The 16,498-nt window shown below is 42.3% G+C and overlaps 1 pseudogene across 1 annotated transcript; it reads right to left on the minus strand.

Moving 5' to 3' along the window:
• Positions 1-832: 832 nt before the first annotated feature.
• LOC308236852 (matrin-3-like) lies at positions 833-15,189 on the minus strand (annotated as a pseudogene). The gene is made up of 3 exons: positions 15,136-15,189; positions 1,920-3,720; positions 833-1,633 (listed from the first exon to the last, which is right to left on the minus strand). The product of its transcript is annotated as a matrin-3-like (transcript).
• Between the last annotated feature and the right edge of the window lie 1,309 nt (positions 15,190-16,498).

The following is a 16,498-nucleotide window of genomic DNA, read 5'->3' on the forward strand; positions in this document are numbered from 1 at the left end:
CAAAATCTAAAACCAGTTATTTAACATTTATTATCTAAATAACAGTATATCATTAAAAGAAACCTGCACCTATATTTTAATTGTTAATGTCAGTTAATGAAGTTATCAAAAAATGAAATGCAATGAAAAAGCTTCAAACTCCAAATGAAAAATCTGCAAGGCTCAGATTAAAATGTGGAATGTTTCAGATGAAAGTAATGAAAATACAGTTGTTTTTGTTCTTTATTGACTAGAATAAAAACTTTTGACATTTCTTTGAAGCTTAGAAGTACTAAATTTCATTTCTTTGAATAGTTCTATGTATCTTTTTTTTTTTTTAAGTGGTGCAAGTTGTCTTAATATATTGCGCACAGGTAGTTTTATTGCTAGTTTTACCCAGTGGCCAGGTAAGTTTCTATTGAATGGGTACAAAAAAAGTTTTACAAAGTATCATACTTTAAAAAGATATTAGCTTGTAAGAACATGTAATAAATAACTTCAAAATGCAATGGGTATTTAATTTTAAGGCTTGCCTTTAACATTTATGTAAAACACTGTGTAACATGAAAACATGAGAATGCTTGTAAGCAACCCACAATGTGTTAAGTAGCCTATGAAGTCAGTACCTACAAAGTAGTTGTCTGTTACCATTCTGATAAAACAAAAATTCGTCATTAATTTAACCTTATATGTTTTTGCTATAACACTTAACACAAGAATAGACGTCTATTATTTTTCCACTAAAACAAAGGAGTACAGTAATTTTCTTCTCATTTTTAGTGTTGTATTTAAAAAGGTCAACATTAAAAATGAACTATTATTTTCTTTGAAATCATTAAGCTTCTTGCACATCTTAAACTTCCTTCTGCTTGTGTTCTTCTGCCAATTTATTCAGAAATTTCTTAAATTTCTGATAATGAGGAAGGCTGCTGCAATGAGTATCCTTTGCAACTTCTTCATTTGTGTAAAAGAGTGAACACAGATTATGAAAGCCCTGTTTAAGGAATCACAGAGTCTATGCCAACAGGAAACAGGAACATTGGGTTGATGTGGTCCAATTCTATACTCATCGGGGATTGTATAGTCATCCTTGTTTTCATCACTTCAGCCGCCTGCATTTTCACTTGTGTCTTTGTTGGGATCATCAGCATTCTCAGCAGATTCAGCGCCTGGTTCTGTATTTTCCTCATTTTTAATTCCATTTTCCAGCACTGTTTCATTTTGTTGATCAGGTTCCTTGATCTTGTCCACCTTAATTTCAACCAGTTGTCACCAGATTTAAATGCCATGCCTGATTTATGAAGTTTCTGAAGTTGTGAATCTTCCTCGTCCAGCCTCATTTAGAGTGACAAAACCTTCCATGTTCCCTGGGAAACGATGCTTTTAAGCTTTTTCTTTGCAGCTGAAGCATTCGCATGTCCATCTTTTTTCACAGCTTTGACCGAGGTTCCTTTTTCCCATCAGAAGTCACATCATCTAAATGAACAGGATCTCATCTTCCCTGAATTGCCACTTTCTAGCAGTGCTGCTGCTGCTGCTTCACCCACCGGTAGCTCATCTTTGAGTTCGAGAAGCATGCTTGGTTCTTCTTCTGCCTGGTCATCTTTTGTGTCTTTTTCACCGTCTTCACCTGACTTCCCTTCTTGTTCTTTCATTTTATTTTACTCTTCTTATTTTTTAATCCTCACACGAGGATATTTTTCCATTGATTTTTCGGGAGAGTGGGCGAGAGAGGGAAAGACAGAGAGAAAAACATCGATGTGAGAGAAACACATCTATTGGTTGCCTCCTTCATGCGCCCTGACCAGGGCCCAGACCGGGGAGGAGCCTGCAACTGAAGTATGTGCCCTTGACTGGAATCCAACCGGGGACCCTTCAGTACGCGGGCTCATGTTCTATTCACTGAGCCAAACCAGCTAGGGCCTCTTCTTATTCTTTACCTTCAGTTGTACTTTCAGTCTTGTGTGAACCATCAGTTTTGGATTTCTTACTACTTGGAGACTCTCTGCCATCTGGAGAATAAGACCTTTTTCGGGACATCTTTTTTTTTTTCTCAGTAAGTCAATGCCTCTGTTAGGAATCCTTAGTACCAATTTTTTGTGTTTCTTAGGCCAACTTTCACATGTCTCCTCTGAAACCAAAGGGCCTTTTGCAAATAGTGGCCGGCCATTGCCATTGCATCTTCCCTTGTCTCCATCTCAATAAAGGCCTGACTTTTCATCCTCATCAGTATATAATTCTTTATTTTCCCATAAGGCTTAGCAAGCTTAAGGACAACACTGTCAGAATAGCCAGAATGAGGTAGTTGCTGAGATGTATCACACGTCCAAGCTCCTGCTTCTGATCAAACTTCTGGCCTGGCTTCCCTTCAGGTTTCTCTACTCTTTTATACTTCTGGGATAAATGAACTTTCACTGGCTTGCCAAATACTAATGCTGGTGTGGTTGTATAATAATCCCCTGCAGCCTGCGCATCTTCTGTGGTTGCCATTTCAATAAATGCCTCATCAGTTTTATTTAAAATCAGATGAATTAAAATGACTCCAAATGGCTCCACCAGCTGTGGTAATTGATGTCTCACATTCCCCTCGTTGGAAATCCATGATGTGAACAACCTGGCTAGTTCCCACTCTGCCTTTTTGCATGTGTCTTGGTCCTTGCAGGTTCCCATTTCCAGCACCAGGTTTCTTCTTGGTCTGACTGCTGGTTCCCCAAGATGAAGTGAGGGAGGTGGAGCCCCCCAAATACCTGGCACTGTGTTTGTAGATAGTTGCAACATGAAGGGATAACCCATTGTGTGTCCTGTATCATTGTCAGGGTTCCATTCTGGATGGATTTCAAGAAGCAGCTAGCATTGGCAACTATGACTTGCTCCATTGATATGTTGACTCTACTCCTTATTAGAATGAACTGGAAAATCACATATACACACAGATGGGGATAAGCTTTCGGTAAGAGTCCATGGAAGTCTTCAATATTGCTATTTGGAGGAATGCCCCCCCTTTTTTTTCTCAAAGAGGGATCTTCCTTGTAAGGGGCCAGAACCACGTCTCATTCTTTCATACTCACTGTCAAATTTATGATAGTTATGCAAAGTCTCACCAAAAAAAGAATCATCCCTACACCTTTCTCCATCTCTAAGTATGTCATCTTCATAATCCATTCTGTCATAATAACCAGATACTTGAGAAGAACTTCCATGGTCATCATCACGCACTGGGTTGAGACTAGGACCACAATCATCAGAACTATCTCTTCTATAGTGCATTTTTTCTTCCCAGTCACCCCTAGGTACTCTGTATAGAGGCTCCTCCTTTTAAGTTGTAGAAGGATTTGGGGAAAATTCTAAGAGTTATCTTGTCCTCTGGATAACCACTCAGTTCATCTAAGTCTCTAGCAAACAGACCAAAGCTGTACGAAATGTCACTGGCCTGGCCTGCATCTCCACGGTGTTGAGAAGACAGAGGGAGTGAACCTGTACTTCCATGTTGTAGTCTGACAGTTATGGGAAGAAGTACTAGCAGAAGACAGTGCACTATGAGCTCCTTGTTGATTCAGTGAAAAACTCATTCCAAGATTCATTAAACTAGCATCCTTCCAAGAGATGCTGGCATATGTAAAGACGGGGTAGCAGCAGCAAGAAGGCCTATTTCTGCTGCAGACAGGTCATGCCCATGACCCTGCTCATCCCTATAGGAGACAGCTGCTGGAAGGACTTGGACACTGTAGAACTAACTCTTGTCTAGTTTACAGATTAAAAATATTTTAAATTATTTCATTTTTTAAAAGATGGACAAAGAGACAGCTCATACCAGAAAACTAGGTTAACTGTGCTTCAAAATATGGTAATGCCAAGAAAAATGACCAGTAAGAACTGTAGAATCTTCTTCAAGCTGAGAACCAGCAGACAACTCTTAAGGAAAGGGAGAGGGAAAAGGCGAGGTACCTCTCTCCTAGTGATCGGGGACGCAGAGGCTCCCACAATCCTCTGCAGCAACGGCACTCTGGAATATTGTTCAGAAATATGTTAGAAACTGATTCTTTTTCCCTTTCCTTTGAGGAAAATATTTAGATTTCTGTGCATTCAGACCTCTTTCAAGATCTATTAAACATTAACATCAATGGGAAGAAGCACTTCAGTTATTGCGTGCCTCTTATTTTGCAGAGTGCCATGGCGGACAACCTGAGTACTATTTAATATTTCATTTCACAAATGTACATTGAGTACTTTCTGCTGTGAGTCACTGGAAGCTTTTATTAGGGTAAAAATGAAGTCCCTTCCATTTGTGTGGGAGGGCTGTGGAGACTAGATGATTGGTGGGAAGTGAAACCTGAAGCCGGGAAGACTGGTTTGGAGGTAATTCAATAGCCAAAGAATGGAGTACAAGGGACCTGACCAAGGCAGTGGCAATGGGAATACAAATGAGGGAATGGGTTGGGAAACGTTTTTTTCAAGTTGACAGAGTGTTTGTTGGCAGGATAGATAAAAGAAAGAGATAATTGAAAGGGGATTAAAGAACTTTCTTTGTGTCATTAAATGAACAACAGTGGGACTACTAGAAATAATAAATCCAGAGATGCAGATGGTCAGTAGAGAAAGACCACAACTTAGATTCTAATGACTATGGGGGCGATGATAAGAGACTTCCAATGGAAGGTGCTTGTTGGCATCTGGGCTCTGTAGGATAATGGGTAGATTAATGTAATGGCATGGGATCATCTAGTTAAATGCAGAAAGATACAGGGCAGGAATATTGAAGTTCTCCTGCCAATTCCTGTTGTTGAGATTGGTATAAATAAGTGAATTTTGAGTAAAACATCTTGTAATAAAGAACTACTCTGTTGTAACTATTATTACTTTATGGAAAATACCCGAGAACTTAATGAGGTGATCAAGGTTTATTATCTCCTACATGCAAATTTGCATACCCAAATAATCACATGGATTGGCTTCAATGAAGAACCTTTCCTCTGTTTTCTTTAAAAAAATGTTTCTAAAATATATTTTAATTGATTTCAGAGAGGAAGGGAGAGGAAGAGAGATATATAAACATCAGTGATGAGAGAGAATCATTGATCGGCTGCCTCCCCCTGACTGGGGAATGAGCCTGCAACCAGGGCATGTGCCCTTGACCAAGAATCAAACCATGACCTCCTGGTTCATAGGTCGATGCTTGACCACTGAGCCATGCCAGCTGAGTGAAAGCACCCCAGATCGAACCGGCAACCCAGGTATGTGCCTTGGCCAGGAATTGAACCTGCAACCTTTTGGTGTACAGTATGATGCTCCAAGCAGCTGAGCTACACCAGCCAGGGCTCATCTGTTTTCGATGTTATATTTGATACAATTGCAGGTATGAGGTGATGTTTATCCTACCTAGGAGGCAAAGTTTGTGCCCATCCCAGGGTTTGGATTGAGCACTTCCCTTTCTGAGTCCCTCTAGCTTGCCCACTGAAAACGGATCTACAAGAGAAGAAAACTGTAACCCTGCAATGCTTCTGTTACTCTTCTTGAGAGTGGAGCAAATGGGATTGTCTCAGTAGAGACCAAGTTCTTAGAGAGATTGGGAGGACTTAGACAGGAGGGAGAGTTTTTATTAATTTCTCCAGAGGTGGGGAGGGGAACTTACCCAAGATTATAGCAGCGAGACCTCATGCTTTGAGTCATTTTCTAAGGACCTGGGAGCTGCAGGTCTGAAATTACCTGGAGGCAGAAGAGCTGCCTCATTCATGTCTGTGTTCACCTTGGTCACCATCTCACTCAGACTCAGCACCTGGAGCCTCTCCGCATTCTGGATGTGACCTTATTGGGCCCATCATGTCCATGGTCCCTAGCCGATGCAGAGACTACACTGCCCAGTTTTCCCCTCTCACAAGGTAGAAAGGTGGCAATTAAATTTGGGTAAAGGTTTGGAAAGGAAATGGGGAAGGGGGCAAAGTGAAGAAGAGGGATAGTTCATTGGGAATGAGGATGAGATTTGGAAATGAAAATCTAGCAAGAACAATACCCAGGAGTCCTTACAACCAAAACCCAATAATCTGTCACAGCAGGGTCTTTAAATTCTAAACTGGCATTTAGGGAAAATGCCCTGATCTTAGTAGGTGATTAGTGTCTGGAGCAGAATCCCAGATGAGGAATTTCAGATCAGCAACCAAGATGCTAAGACAGACATAAGAAATGGGAACATGCAAGGTAAAATGATGCTTAGGAGCAAGAGTTTGGTACAGTTATGAGGACCAAGATGCTGCATGAAGGTTATTGCAAGGACAGTGATGATGCTGAGTCCCAGAGAATGCATCTAGAACTGGTTAATTACTATTTCTCGGCAGAGGCTTTGGCTCTGATATGGAAAGCAGGAGGGATGTGGAAGCTGGGAACCAGTTTGGAGCTTTTTAAAACTCCCAACGTGTTGTTACTGTTTAAACTTCAGTTTCCAATTGTTATTGCTAGTACATAAAAAATATTGATATTTGTGTGTTGGTCCTATAATCTGTGCCTTTATAAACTCACTGATTGTTCTAGGAACCCTGCCTCCCTGCTTTTTGATTTGATTCTATAGGACATTCTGAGTAGATAATCATGCAATTTATGTATAGTGATAGTTTTATTTTTTCCTGTCGTCTAACCTATATGCTTCTCTCTTTCTTTTGCCTTGTGGGTGTGATGTTGAATAAGGGCAAGTGAACATCTTTGCTTTCCTACAGTTTGGGGAAAACAGTCAGTCCTTACCATAAAATAAGATTTTTGCTGTAATTTTTAAATTTTTATCAGGCTACTTGAAGTGCCTATCCATTTCTAGTTTGCTAAGAGGATGTTTATTTGTTTGTTTTACTATGAGTAGATGTGGAAGTTTATAAAATGCTGTTTATGCATATTTTGAAAAGATCTTATAGCTTTTTTCTTTAGTCTGTCTATATGATAAACTATATTGGTTGATTTTTGAATGTTGGGTCAGCCTCGCATTTCCAGGGTCTCTCCATGCACCCATTTGGTTACAGCATATTAGATTTTCTATATCTTGCTACGTTTAATATGTTATGTCTTATTTATAATTTTTCTTTGTTCTTGAGGGATATTGGTCTGTAGTCTTCTGATCTTATGTCTCTGCTTTTGGTATTGATGTAATACTGGCCAAACAAAAGTATAAAAGGGAAGTATTCTCTTCGCTTATATTTTGGCAAGGATATTGTCTATAGTTGGTATTTTTTCCTTCTTAAATGTTTGGGAGAATTCACCATCAAAACCATCTGGGCCTGAATTCATCTTTGTTATAATGTCAGAACGATGTTTGAAAAATGTACTTGAGTACCTATTATGTATCTGTAGTATTTGGTCAAGTTCTCATGTATTTTCTCAAATTTGGTAACATATTTATTACCTCTGCAGCAATTTTTGGCTTAGGTTAACATGAGGTATTGATGGAAAGAAGGATCAATAAGCAGGTTTGATGCAAAGTAGACACTGCTTTGTTAGTATTCTTGATATTTTACTGGGAACTCTGAAAATGTCTGGTAGAAAAGCTAAACTTGTAGTTAAAGACGAGGTGAAGTTGGGACCTTAGGTTAAGTCACATTGAGCCCAAGTTTTCTTATCTGAAAAGTAGATATAATACATTATGAAATACAGTACATCAGAGTCTTCTGAATTTATGCCTAATTTATAAATTACCTAATTGGTCAGGTTTTCAGGGTGATAAACACACAATACAATAGACAGATGATGTATATAGAATTGTGTACCTGAAACCCATATGATTTTATTAACCAACTAGAGGCCTGGTGCACAAATTCGTGCATGGGTGGGGTCCCTCTGGGTGGCCTGCAGGGATAGGGACAAAACCTGCAGTCCAATGCTGCCTGCAGTTCCTACCTGCCACTCCTGCTCATCCCGGCCCCACTGTGCCTGCCGTGGGCGCACGCCCAATCAGTTCCAATCGGGAGAGGCTTGCACTGCCACAGCAGTGCTCTCCAGCCATGAGCCCAAGGGGAGTGGCCTGCGGGAATGGGCTGAAACTGGCTCTTTGACATCCCCTGAGGGGTCCCAGATTGTGAGAGGGCGCAGGCCAGGCTGAGGGACACCACCGGTGCACGATCAGCCTAGGGAGGGACCATGAGAGGGTTCCAGGGTGTGTCTAGCCCATCTAGCTCAGTCCCGATAAGCTGGACCCCAGCAGCAAGCTAACCTACTGGTTGGAGCATCTGCCCCCTGGTGGTCAGTGCACATCATAGTGAGCGGTTGAGCAGTCTTAGCATATCATTAGCATATTATGCTTTGATTGGTTGTTCGGTTGTTCTGCTGTTCGGTCTATTTGCATATTACCCTTTTATTATACTAGAGGCCCGATGCACGAAATTCATGCACAGGGGAGGGGGTGTCCCTCAGCCAAGCCTGCACCCTCTCCAATCTGGGACCCCACCGGGATCGGGCCTAAACGGGCAGTCGGACATCCCTCTCACAATCCAGGACTGCTGGCTCCCAACTGCTTGCCTGCCTGCCTTCCTGATTGCCACTAACCGCTTCTGCCTGCCAGCCTGATCACCCCCTAACCACTCCCCTGCCAGCCTGATTGATGCCTAACTGATCCCCTGCCAGCCTGTTTTCCCCTAACTGCCCTCCCCTGAAGGCCTGGTCACCCCTAACTGCCCTCCCCTGCAGGCCTGGTCACCCCAACTGCTCTCCCCTGCAGTCCTGGGTCCCCTCCAACTGCCTTCCCCTGCAGGCCTAGTCACCCCTAACTGCCCTCCCCTGCAGGCCTGGTCCCCCCCAACTGCTCTCCTCTGCAGGCCTGGGTCCCTCCCAACTGCCTTTCCCTGCAGGCCTGGTCACCCCCAACTTCCCTCCTCTGCCAGCTTGGTCACCCCTAACTGCCCTCCCCTGCAGGCTTGATCGCCCCCAACTGTCCTCCCTTGCAGGCCTGGTCCCTCCCAACTGCCCTCCCCTGCTGGCCATCTTGTAGTGGCCATCTTGTGTCCACATGGGGGCAGGATCTTTGACCACATGGGGGCAGCCATCTTGTGTGTTGGAGTGATGGTCAATCTGCATATTACTCTTTTATTAGATAGGATAGAGGCCTGGTGCATGGGTGGGGGCCAGCTGGTTTGCCCTGAAGGGTATCCTGGATCAGGGTGGGGGTTTCCTTGGGGCGTGGGGCGGCCTGGGCGAGGGGCCTATGGTGGTTTGCAGGCCGGCCATGCCCCCTGGTGACCCAAGCGGAGGCCCTGGTATCTGGGGTTTATTTATCTTCTACAACTGAAACTTTGTAGCCTGGAGCAGAGCCAAGCCTTCTGCTTGCTCTGTGGCGGCAGCCATTTCTGTTGGGATTTATGTATCTTCTATAATTGAAACTTTGTAACCTTAAGTGGAGGCCTGGGCCGGCCAGGGCTACAGAAGCTTGGCTTCCTCCATTGCCGTGGGCAACCCTAGCCTCCTGCTCTTTCCAGCTCCGTGGCTGCCACCATTTCTGTTTGGGTTTATGTATCTTCTATCACTGAAACTTTGTAACCTTGAGTGGAGGCCTAGGGTGGCAAGGGCAGGCAGAAAGCTTGGCTTCCTCCATTGCTAGGGAAACCCAAGCCTCCCTCCTGCTCTCTGTGGCCATAGCCATCTTGGTTGGGTTTATTTGCATATTTGCTCCTGATTGGCTGGTGGGCATGGCTTGTGGGTGTAGCGGAGTGATGGTTAATTTGCATATCACTCTTTTATTAGATAGGATAGGATGTCACCCCAATAAATTCAATAAAAATAAACATTCATTTTTCATCAAGTTAAAATTTATCAAAGGCTTGAGTTATATATCTGTGAGAGAAGCAACTAGTTGCTCATCAATGTAAGTATTTCTTTTGTTTTCTGGGTTTGTACCCCGCCCCCACCAAAGGTGTTAGTGGCTGAATTCTAGCCAGTGTCGGCATGTCACTCCCATTCTGTCCCCAAGGCCTGCATGTGGTCCTCCTTGTTTCCCTCCCCTTTAGTCTGGTGGGGATGGAGACAATAAGTGACCTTGAACTTGGGTCGCTGAATTAGTACATGGAGGAGACTCGCCCTGCCAACAGGCTCAGCTGTCCAGTACTGTTGTGTGAAGAACAAAATAATCTACATCGTTTGGACCATTTGGGGATACATTTGTCACAACAGCTACCGTTCCCCTAATTTGTACGGTTCAGTAGACTACTCTTAATGGTACTCTAATTTTCTTATTAGGAATAATGAATGTTTACATTTGAGCAATTCCAAGGTGGCACAGAAGTATTCCATGTCAGAGGGGACACGATTTGTGATCCCCAAACCTGTAGATGAAAAGTAAAAAAAGAAATCACTTTGAAGAGTTGGTTGGTCAGGTGAAACATTTCGGCGAAGGACATTTGTGTTTGTGATTGGTGTTTGTTCAAGGACAGGCATTGTTATCCAAGTAACCCTCCTGAGTGGGGCATTCCATGTGGCGATGTTTCGTGTCCCTAGAAACGTCAGATCCCCCCTCCCCGCCACCCTCCACCTTAACTGTGTGAGACAAAGGTGTGAAAGTTTTGAGTTAGGACTTGCTAAGCGACTACTGGGGAAACCAAAGAATTTATGTGTTAAGAGTAATAGGAACATCAGCAATATGGCTCACCAACAATTTCCATAATTCTACTTTAATGCTGAAAACAGTTGCACACATTTAAACATGGGCCCACAGTACTTTAGAAACAGCCAGTCAGCATGAGAATGCAGAGGTAATAGGTTCTCGTGCTTTCTTATGATGGGGAGTGCCTGGGAGTCAGCTTTATTCTGGCCTGCCAGCAGCTGCATTAATCATCGTCCCTCATCTGCTTTCACTGCTACGACTTGACAAGGATTTTCTTTCACCTTGAAACACTGCGTGTGGTGGAGAGTTGCTTTGCCATATTCCTGCAGTCTTCACATACCCTACGGAGTGAAGGTAAATTGCTTTTTATTCTGAATTCTGGTATATTTTTGAAAAATAGTTTTCAAATCACAGGTTTGATTCCCCTCCTGGTATTGAACGATCATAAACAAATATATTTTTACGTCACTTTCCTTTAGTAAGCTTTATGATTTTATCCTTAGCCACCGGACTAATTCAATAAGCATCGGACCCTAGGCAGTGAGTGGATACACTATTAATTTTTATTGCTGAAGTTTCCTTTATGTACTATTTCATCTAACGTTGTTACTCACATTTTTATGGTGAGACTGGCAGACCTGAAAAATCTAGCCCCACAAAGCGTGCTGATAAAGCCAGGCTGTTTTGAAGTCAGCAGTGCGCAGGAGTGAGAGAGACTTGGATCTTGCACACAGGTCATTACGTGAAACGTTTCAAGCCAGAGAAGGATGGCCAAGCAGGTGGGTGCTGGCTTAGTTGTCCGTTTGATAGCACACAATTGAAAGGTTCCACGATGGTACTAACATCAGTTCTACCAGTACTAGTTGGACGATTCAGCCTTTTCTTTGTTCAAATGAACAGTACAGGCCTGAGTTACCTCCAGAATAGCGCCTTAAATTTCTCCGACCTGTGGCTGTGCAACATTGGAGTGAAGCAGCTGACCATTCCAGCGGAATGGACAAATTAGAAAAAGAGCATGCGTCAGAAAAACAAGATGCTCCTCATTCCAGTGGACGGGCATGCGCAGGCCCTCACCTCCAAGACCATCTGGTCGCTAATGTTGACGTTGTGCTAATTGACAAGAACACAGAACCTCCCCTCCCAGGCTCACACAATGGGTAACCCAGTGCTCTCAATTCATGCTCCCTCCCCTTTGAAAATAACACGTCCTACACGGGACATGGAAGGATGATGGGTACCATATAAACACTGCATGGAATGATTGTACATCCTTTGAAAGACTCTGTGACATCTATTTGACCAATATTTAGTGAGGGCTTGTGTGAAGATTTCATGGAGGCCATGCCCACACGAGCTTATTAGAAAAACAAGGTCCTGTTATTAAAGATACATAAACTATAATTGATGATTCTGCAAAAGCTGTTTGAAATCTGTTCAGGGCTACATGCTAAGTGACTGGTGTGGGTAGGTCAAGGTGAGGTAGCCCAGTGTATGCTGGGATGGTCTGGGGAGTTCTATGGGCTAAGTTTTATGGGCCAATGCTTAGCCTTCAAAGGTCATGTCGTGTTAAGCAATAGAGAACACAAAAGGTTCTTATCTTTACATCCGTGAGGCAGACGGTGACTACCAAGGGCACCCAAAGAGGAAGACAGTAGTGAAGGCTAGCCTCTGGAAGTTCTTTACGGAGATGAAGGTAGGACCTGGGTCTCCCCCAAAATTTATGGCAAACATAAGACTTAAAATTGCTTCAAATCTGTGTTAGAAACTTCCCTTTAAAATGAGGAATGAGACTAGTATGACTATTAAGAGTGTTTCCCTTTACCTTTGGGCTAGGGGTCCCCTTAAACAGTAAGATAACGAAAAGTAATGATGGAGAGAGAACCTGCAAACAATATACAAAACGTCTGGAAAGGTTGCTGGACATAACTCCATGGTAGACACCTTTTGAAATGGCTCCAGCGAGATAGTGTTTATAGACCATTAAGTATGATGTTCTTGTGGCCTTTGTAGACATGCTTTACCAGGTTGAGGAAGTTTCCTTTCTTCTTATTTGTTGATTTTTTTTTTTTAAATCATGAAAGAGCTAGATTTTGTGAAAACCTTTTTCTGTGTCTATTGAGATGATCCTGTGGTTTTGTCCTTTTTTTCTGTTGATAAAGTGTATTAAACTAACATTTTCAGATGTTGAATCAACCTTGGATTTGTGGGATAAATCTCAATTGGTCATAATATATAATTCTTTTCATACACAGTTTTTATAAACTGGATTCAGTTTACTAGTAACTTGTTGAGGATGTTTTTGTGTATATTCATTGGTACAATTCACTGGTAAAGCCATCTGAGCATGGGTTTTAGAATTATCAGAAGATTTTGATTATTTATTCCATCTCTTTAGTTGTTATTGTATATTCTGATTTTGTCTTTTTTCTTGAGTCAGGTTTGGTAGTATGTTTTCTAGTAATATGTTCTTCTCATGAGACTTTTTTTTAAAAATATATTTTATTGATATTTTACAGAGAGGAAGGGAGAGGGATAGAGAGCTAGAAACATCGATGAGAGAGAAACATCGATCAGCTGCCTCCTGCACACCTCCCACTGGGGATGTGCCCGCAACCAAGGTACATGCCCTTGACCGGAATCGAACCTGGGACCCTTCAGTCCGCAGGCCGACGCTCTATCCACTGAGCCAAACCGGTTTCGGCTCATGAGACTTTTATCTGATTTGTTGGCACACAGAGCTTCACAGTATCCACTTATCATCTCTTTTATTCATGTAAGGTCCTTAGGGTTGCCCCTTCTTTCATTACTGATTGTAATTTGAGCCTTCTATCTTTTTTTCTTGGTCAGTTTACTTAAGTGTTCTTACTTTTGTTAATCTTTTCAAAGAACCAACTTTTGGCTTCATGGTATTCTTTACTGTTTTTTTATTCCCTATTACTTTAATTATTGTAGCAAAGCATTAGCATATGCCATGCATCATTTAAGCATTTTTTATTTTAGTAACCCTCTCTTCAGCCCTTTGATGTTGGTACTATAAATATCTACATGTTACATATGATGAAATTGAAGAAGAGAGATGTTGAGTAACATGCCCAAGGTCACACAGCTAGTACTTGACCCAGCCAGGGTTTAAATCCCTGGAGTTTGGCCTTGGAGTTCATGCTCTCAACCTTTTCTTATACAGTATAAAATTATTTGTAACAGTACTGTTTGTAATAATGAATCACAGCTGTTAAATTGAGTGTGATAGAATTATGTATATTTGACATGGAAATATGTATGCATAAATATATATGCATCTGCAAAAATGCATGTTGCATATGTTAATACAACCAATGAGGGAAATAAAGCAGCTTAGTAGAGAATATCTTTAATGTAATTTTACTTTGTGTCAAAATAAATCCCTTTATTTCTAATTGCATAGACAAAGTTCTGAAAGGATACTTAATGGAAATTTTAACAAAGGTTGACTCTTATTTTTAATGCTGTGACTATAAGAAATATTTATTATTTACATTTATATAGTCTATACATTTTTCAAAGGGATGTGTTATTCTTTATACTGAAATGAGAAATATGAAGATACGTATCATAGGTTGATTTCCTTGAAAAGTGATTGAAAAGAGAAAAATTGTACTTAATGGTTGAAGAAATGTAAAATCCTTATTAGTACATTAGGACTTTTTAGTAATTCCTAAATATTATTATAACAGTGGCTAGTGACTCTGGGGTATGTATGATCAAACTTTGGATGATAAATGATTGTAGAGAATTATGTGAATAATTAAATCAATGTTCACATATATCTTTCTATTTTCTGTCAGATTAAGTTATTTTTAGAATCATCGGTAGGAAATTAGTGTGGGTTCATGCAAACAGAGAAGGTTATGGGAGCGGGGTCAGGGTAAACCGGCTTCAGACGATGAGGTTTGGGACAGAGCAAGGCGGTGCTACGGCGGGAGTCAGTGCGGTTGCTGCTGCAGGAGTGACCCCTGTGTGGGAAGAGGATGGCTCCGAACCCACATTAGATGGCACAGAGTTGGTATCTGGGCAGTTTTCTTTGAATAACTAACATTGCCCTAAGATGGAAATATTGCCTTTGGTTGAACAGTAAGTTGGTTGTATTTGACATACATTAATTACTTGTGTATTACATGCCGAGGACCTCACTCGGTCCTGTGGCAGAACAGAGGTTACCGGGTCATGATACATATACCAGGTTATCCTTAGTAGTTAATAGTGTGCAGTCTCACATGTCTATTTTATTTTCATTAATCAACTAATAGCCATTTAGTCAGCGTCTGCTCTGGCAAAACAAACAGAAAACCTAGCATTCACTAGAAAAACCAAAACTGACTTAGCAAATTAGCATTTTACATTCAGTATTGACAATGGATGTTCCGCTTATTGAAGTCATTTTATGGAAACAAAACTGCTAATGGCGCTCAGAATTTAATCTCTGTGTGCACAGGAGCTTCGATGAGCACTGTGAACGAGGGCCGCGCTTCAGCCTTACGCCTCCTCCTGGGGGAAGGATTCTGCAGGTCAAGAGGAGGCACCCCATGGACCCCAGAATTCAAATAGGCCCAGCTCACCATTAGGGTCTTCAGGGGCCTCTTTCCCAAATCTGTCTTTTCAGTGACAGTCATGTCACCAGTGTGAGCCCCCCTCTGCCCAGTAGTGGCCAAGAGGTGGCCATATGGGGAGGATGCAGGAGCTCAGACATGTAGACTGCAGTGTGTACACACGTGTGTGTGAAGCCTGCAGAGGGCATGATGGATCCGGGGTGGGGAGGAAAGTTGGTTGGGGTCAGCAGTGGGAGTCTTCCCTGGACTCTGCAGATATGAAGGGCGGCCTGTTCTTTGTATTATATCTCTGCTCCTTTACTTACTCCTGCATAAGGCCATGTTCTTTCACATCTCATCACCTGTCCACACATTGTTCTCTTCGTCTCTCACCCCTTCTTTTTAGTTACCCTGTCACCAACCTTTCAGGCAAACTCCTGCTTATCTTATATTTCTCCACTTAATGTTACTTGCTCAGGGATGTTTCCTGACAGCATCTATGCCAATGTTGTCAGTTCCTTCTGCAACAAGCTCTGGAAACCCCAGGATACATGCTCCCCGCACAGGTGTTTACCTCATACCTGTACCAGCCTCTGGACTGAGTTCCACGGCGGTTGGTGTGATGTGTGCTTTATTGAGAGCTGCTTCCTTATCACCTGGGATAGTGCTGCCATAATAAACATTTATTAGATGATGAATAAATGAACAAATAAAAGACAGATGAGTAATCGCAATCTCTTCATGAAATCACAATTTCCTCACTTTGTTCTTTCTAATCTCTGGAGGCCCAGTATTGTGGGAGGTTATTTTATTTTGTATGCAATGGACGTGCCCTTTCTGACTTTGGAAATTGGGGAATGGGTCAATTACTGCTGATTTTGAAGATGCAATTCTTTGGTACATGGAACAATGAATGGCTCCCCAAAGATGTCCATGCCCTAATCCTCCCTACCTGGAAATGTGTTACCTACATGGCAGATGTAATTAAGGCTGTGGACCTTGAGATCGGGAGAATTTCCAACTTTATCATGAGCTATTTGTCAGTGCTGTCAGAGACCCTTCCTGGCTGTGTAAGAGAGAGATGGCCATGTGAGGAGGAATTGACGTCTCATTGTTGGTTCAGAGATGACTGGAGCTAGGAGTGGCCCAGGATGTTGAGCACCATAAGGACCCAAGTCTTTAGTCCTACAACCGCTGGGACTGAATTTTGCCCACACTAGATGCAGCAGGAAGTAGCTGCTGCCCTGGGGCCTGCAGAAAGGAAGGCAGCCCTCTGACCCCTCGATTTCAGCCCTGAGATCTGGGTCAGTCTTCCAACCTACAGGACTGTAAGGTAAAAATTCATGTTGTTCTGAGCCACTCAATCTGTGTTTACTGCCACACAGAAATAACA

Source organism: Plecotus auritus (assembly GCF_963455305.1).
Source record: "Plecotus auritus genome assembly, chromosome: 11".
Lineage (NCBI taxonomy): Eukaryota > Metazoa > Chordata > Mammalia > Chiroptera > Vespertilionidae > Plecotus > Plecotus auritus.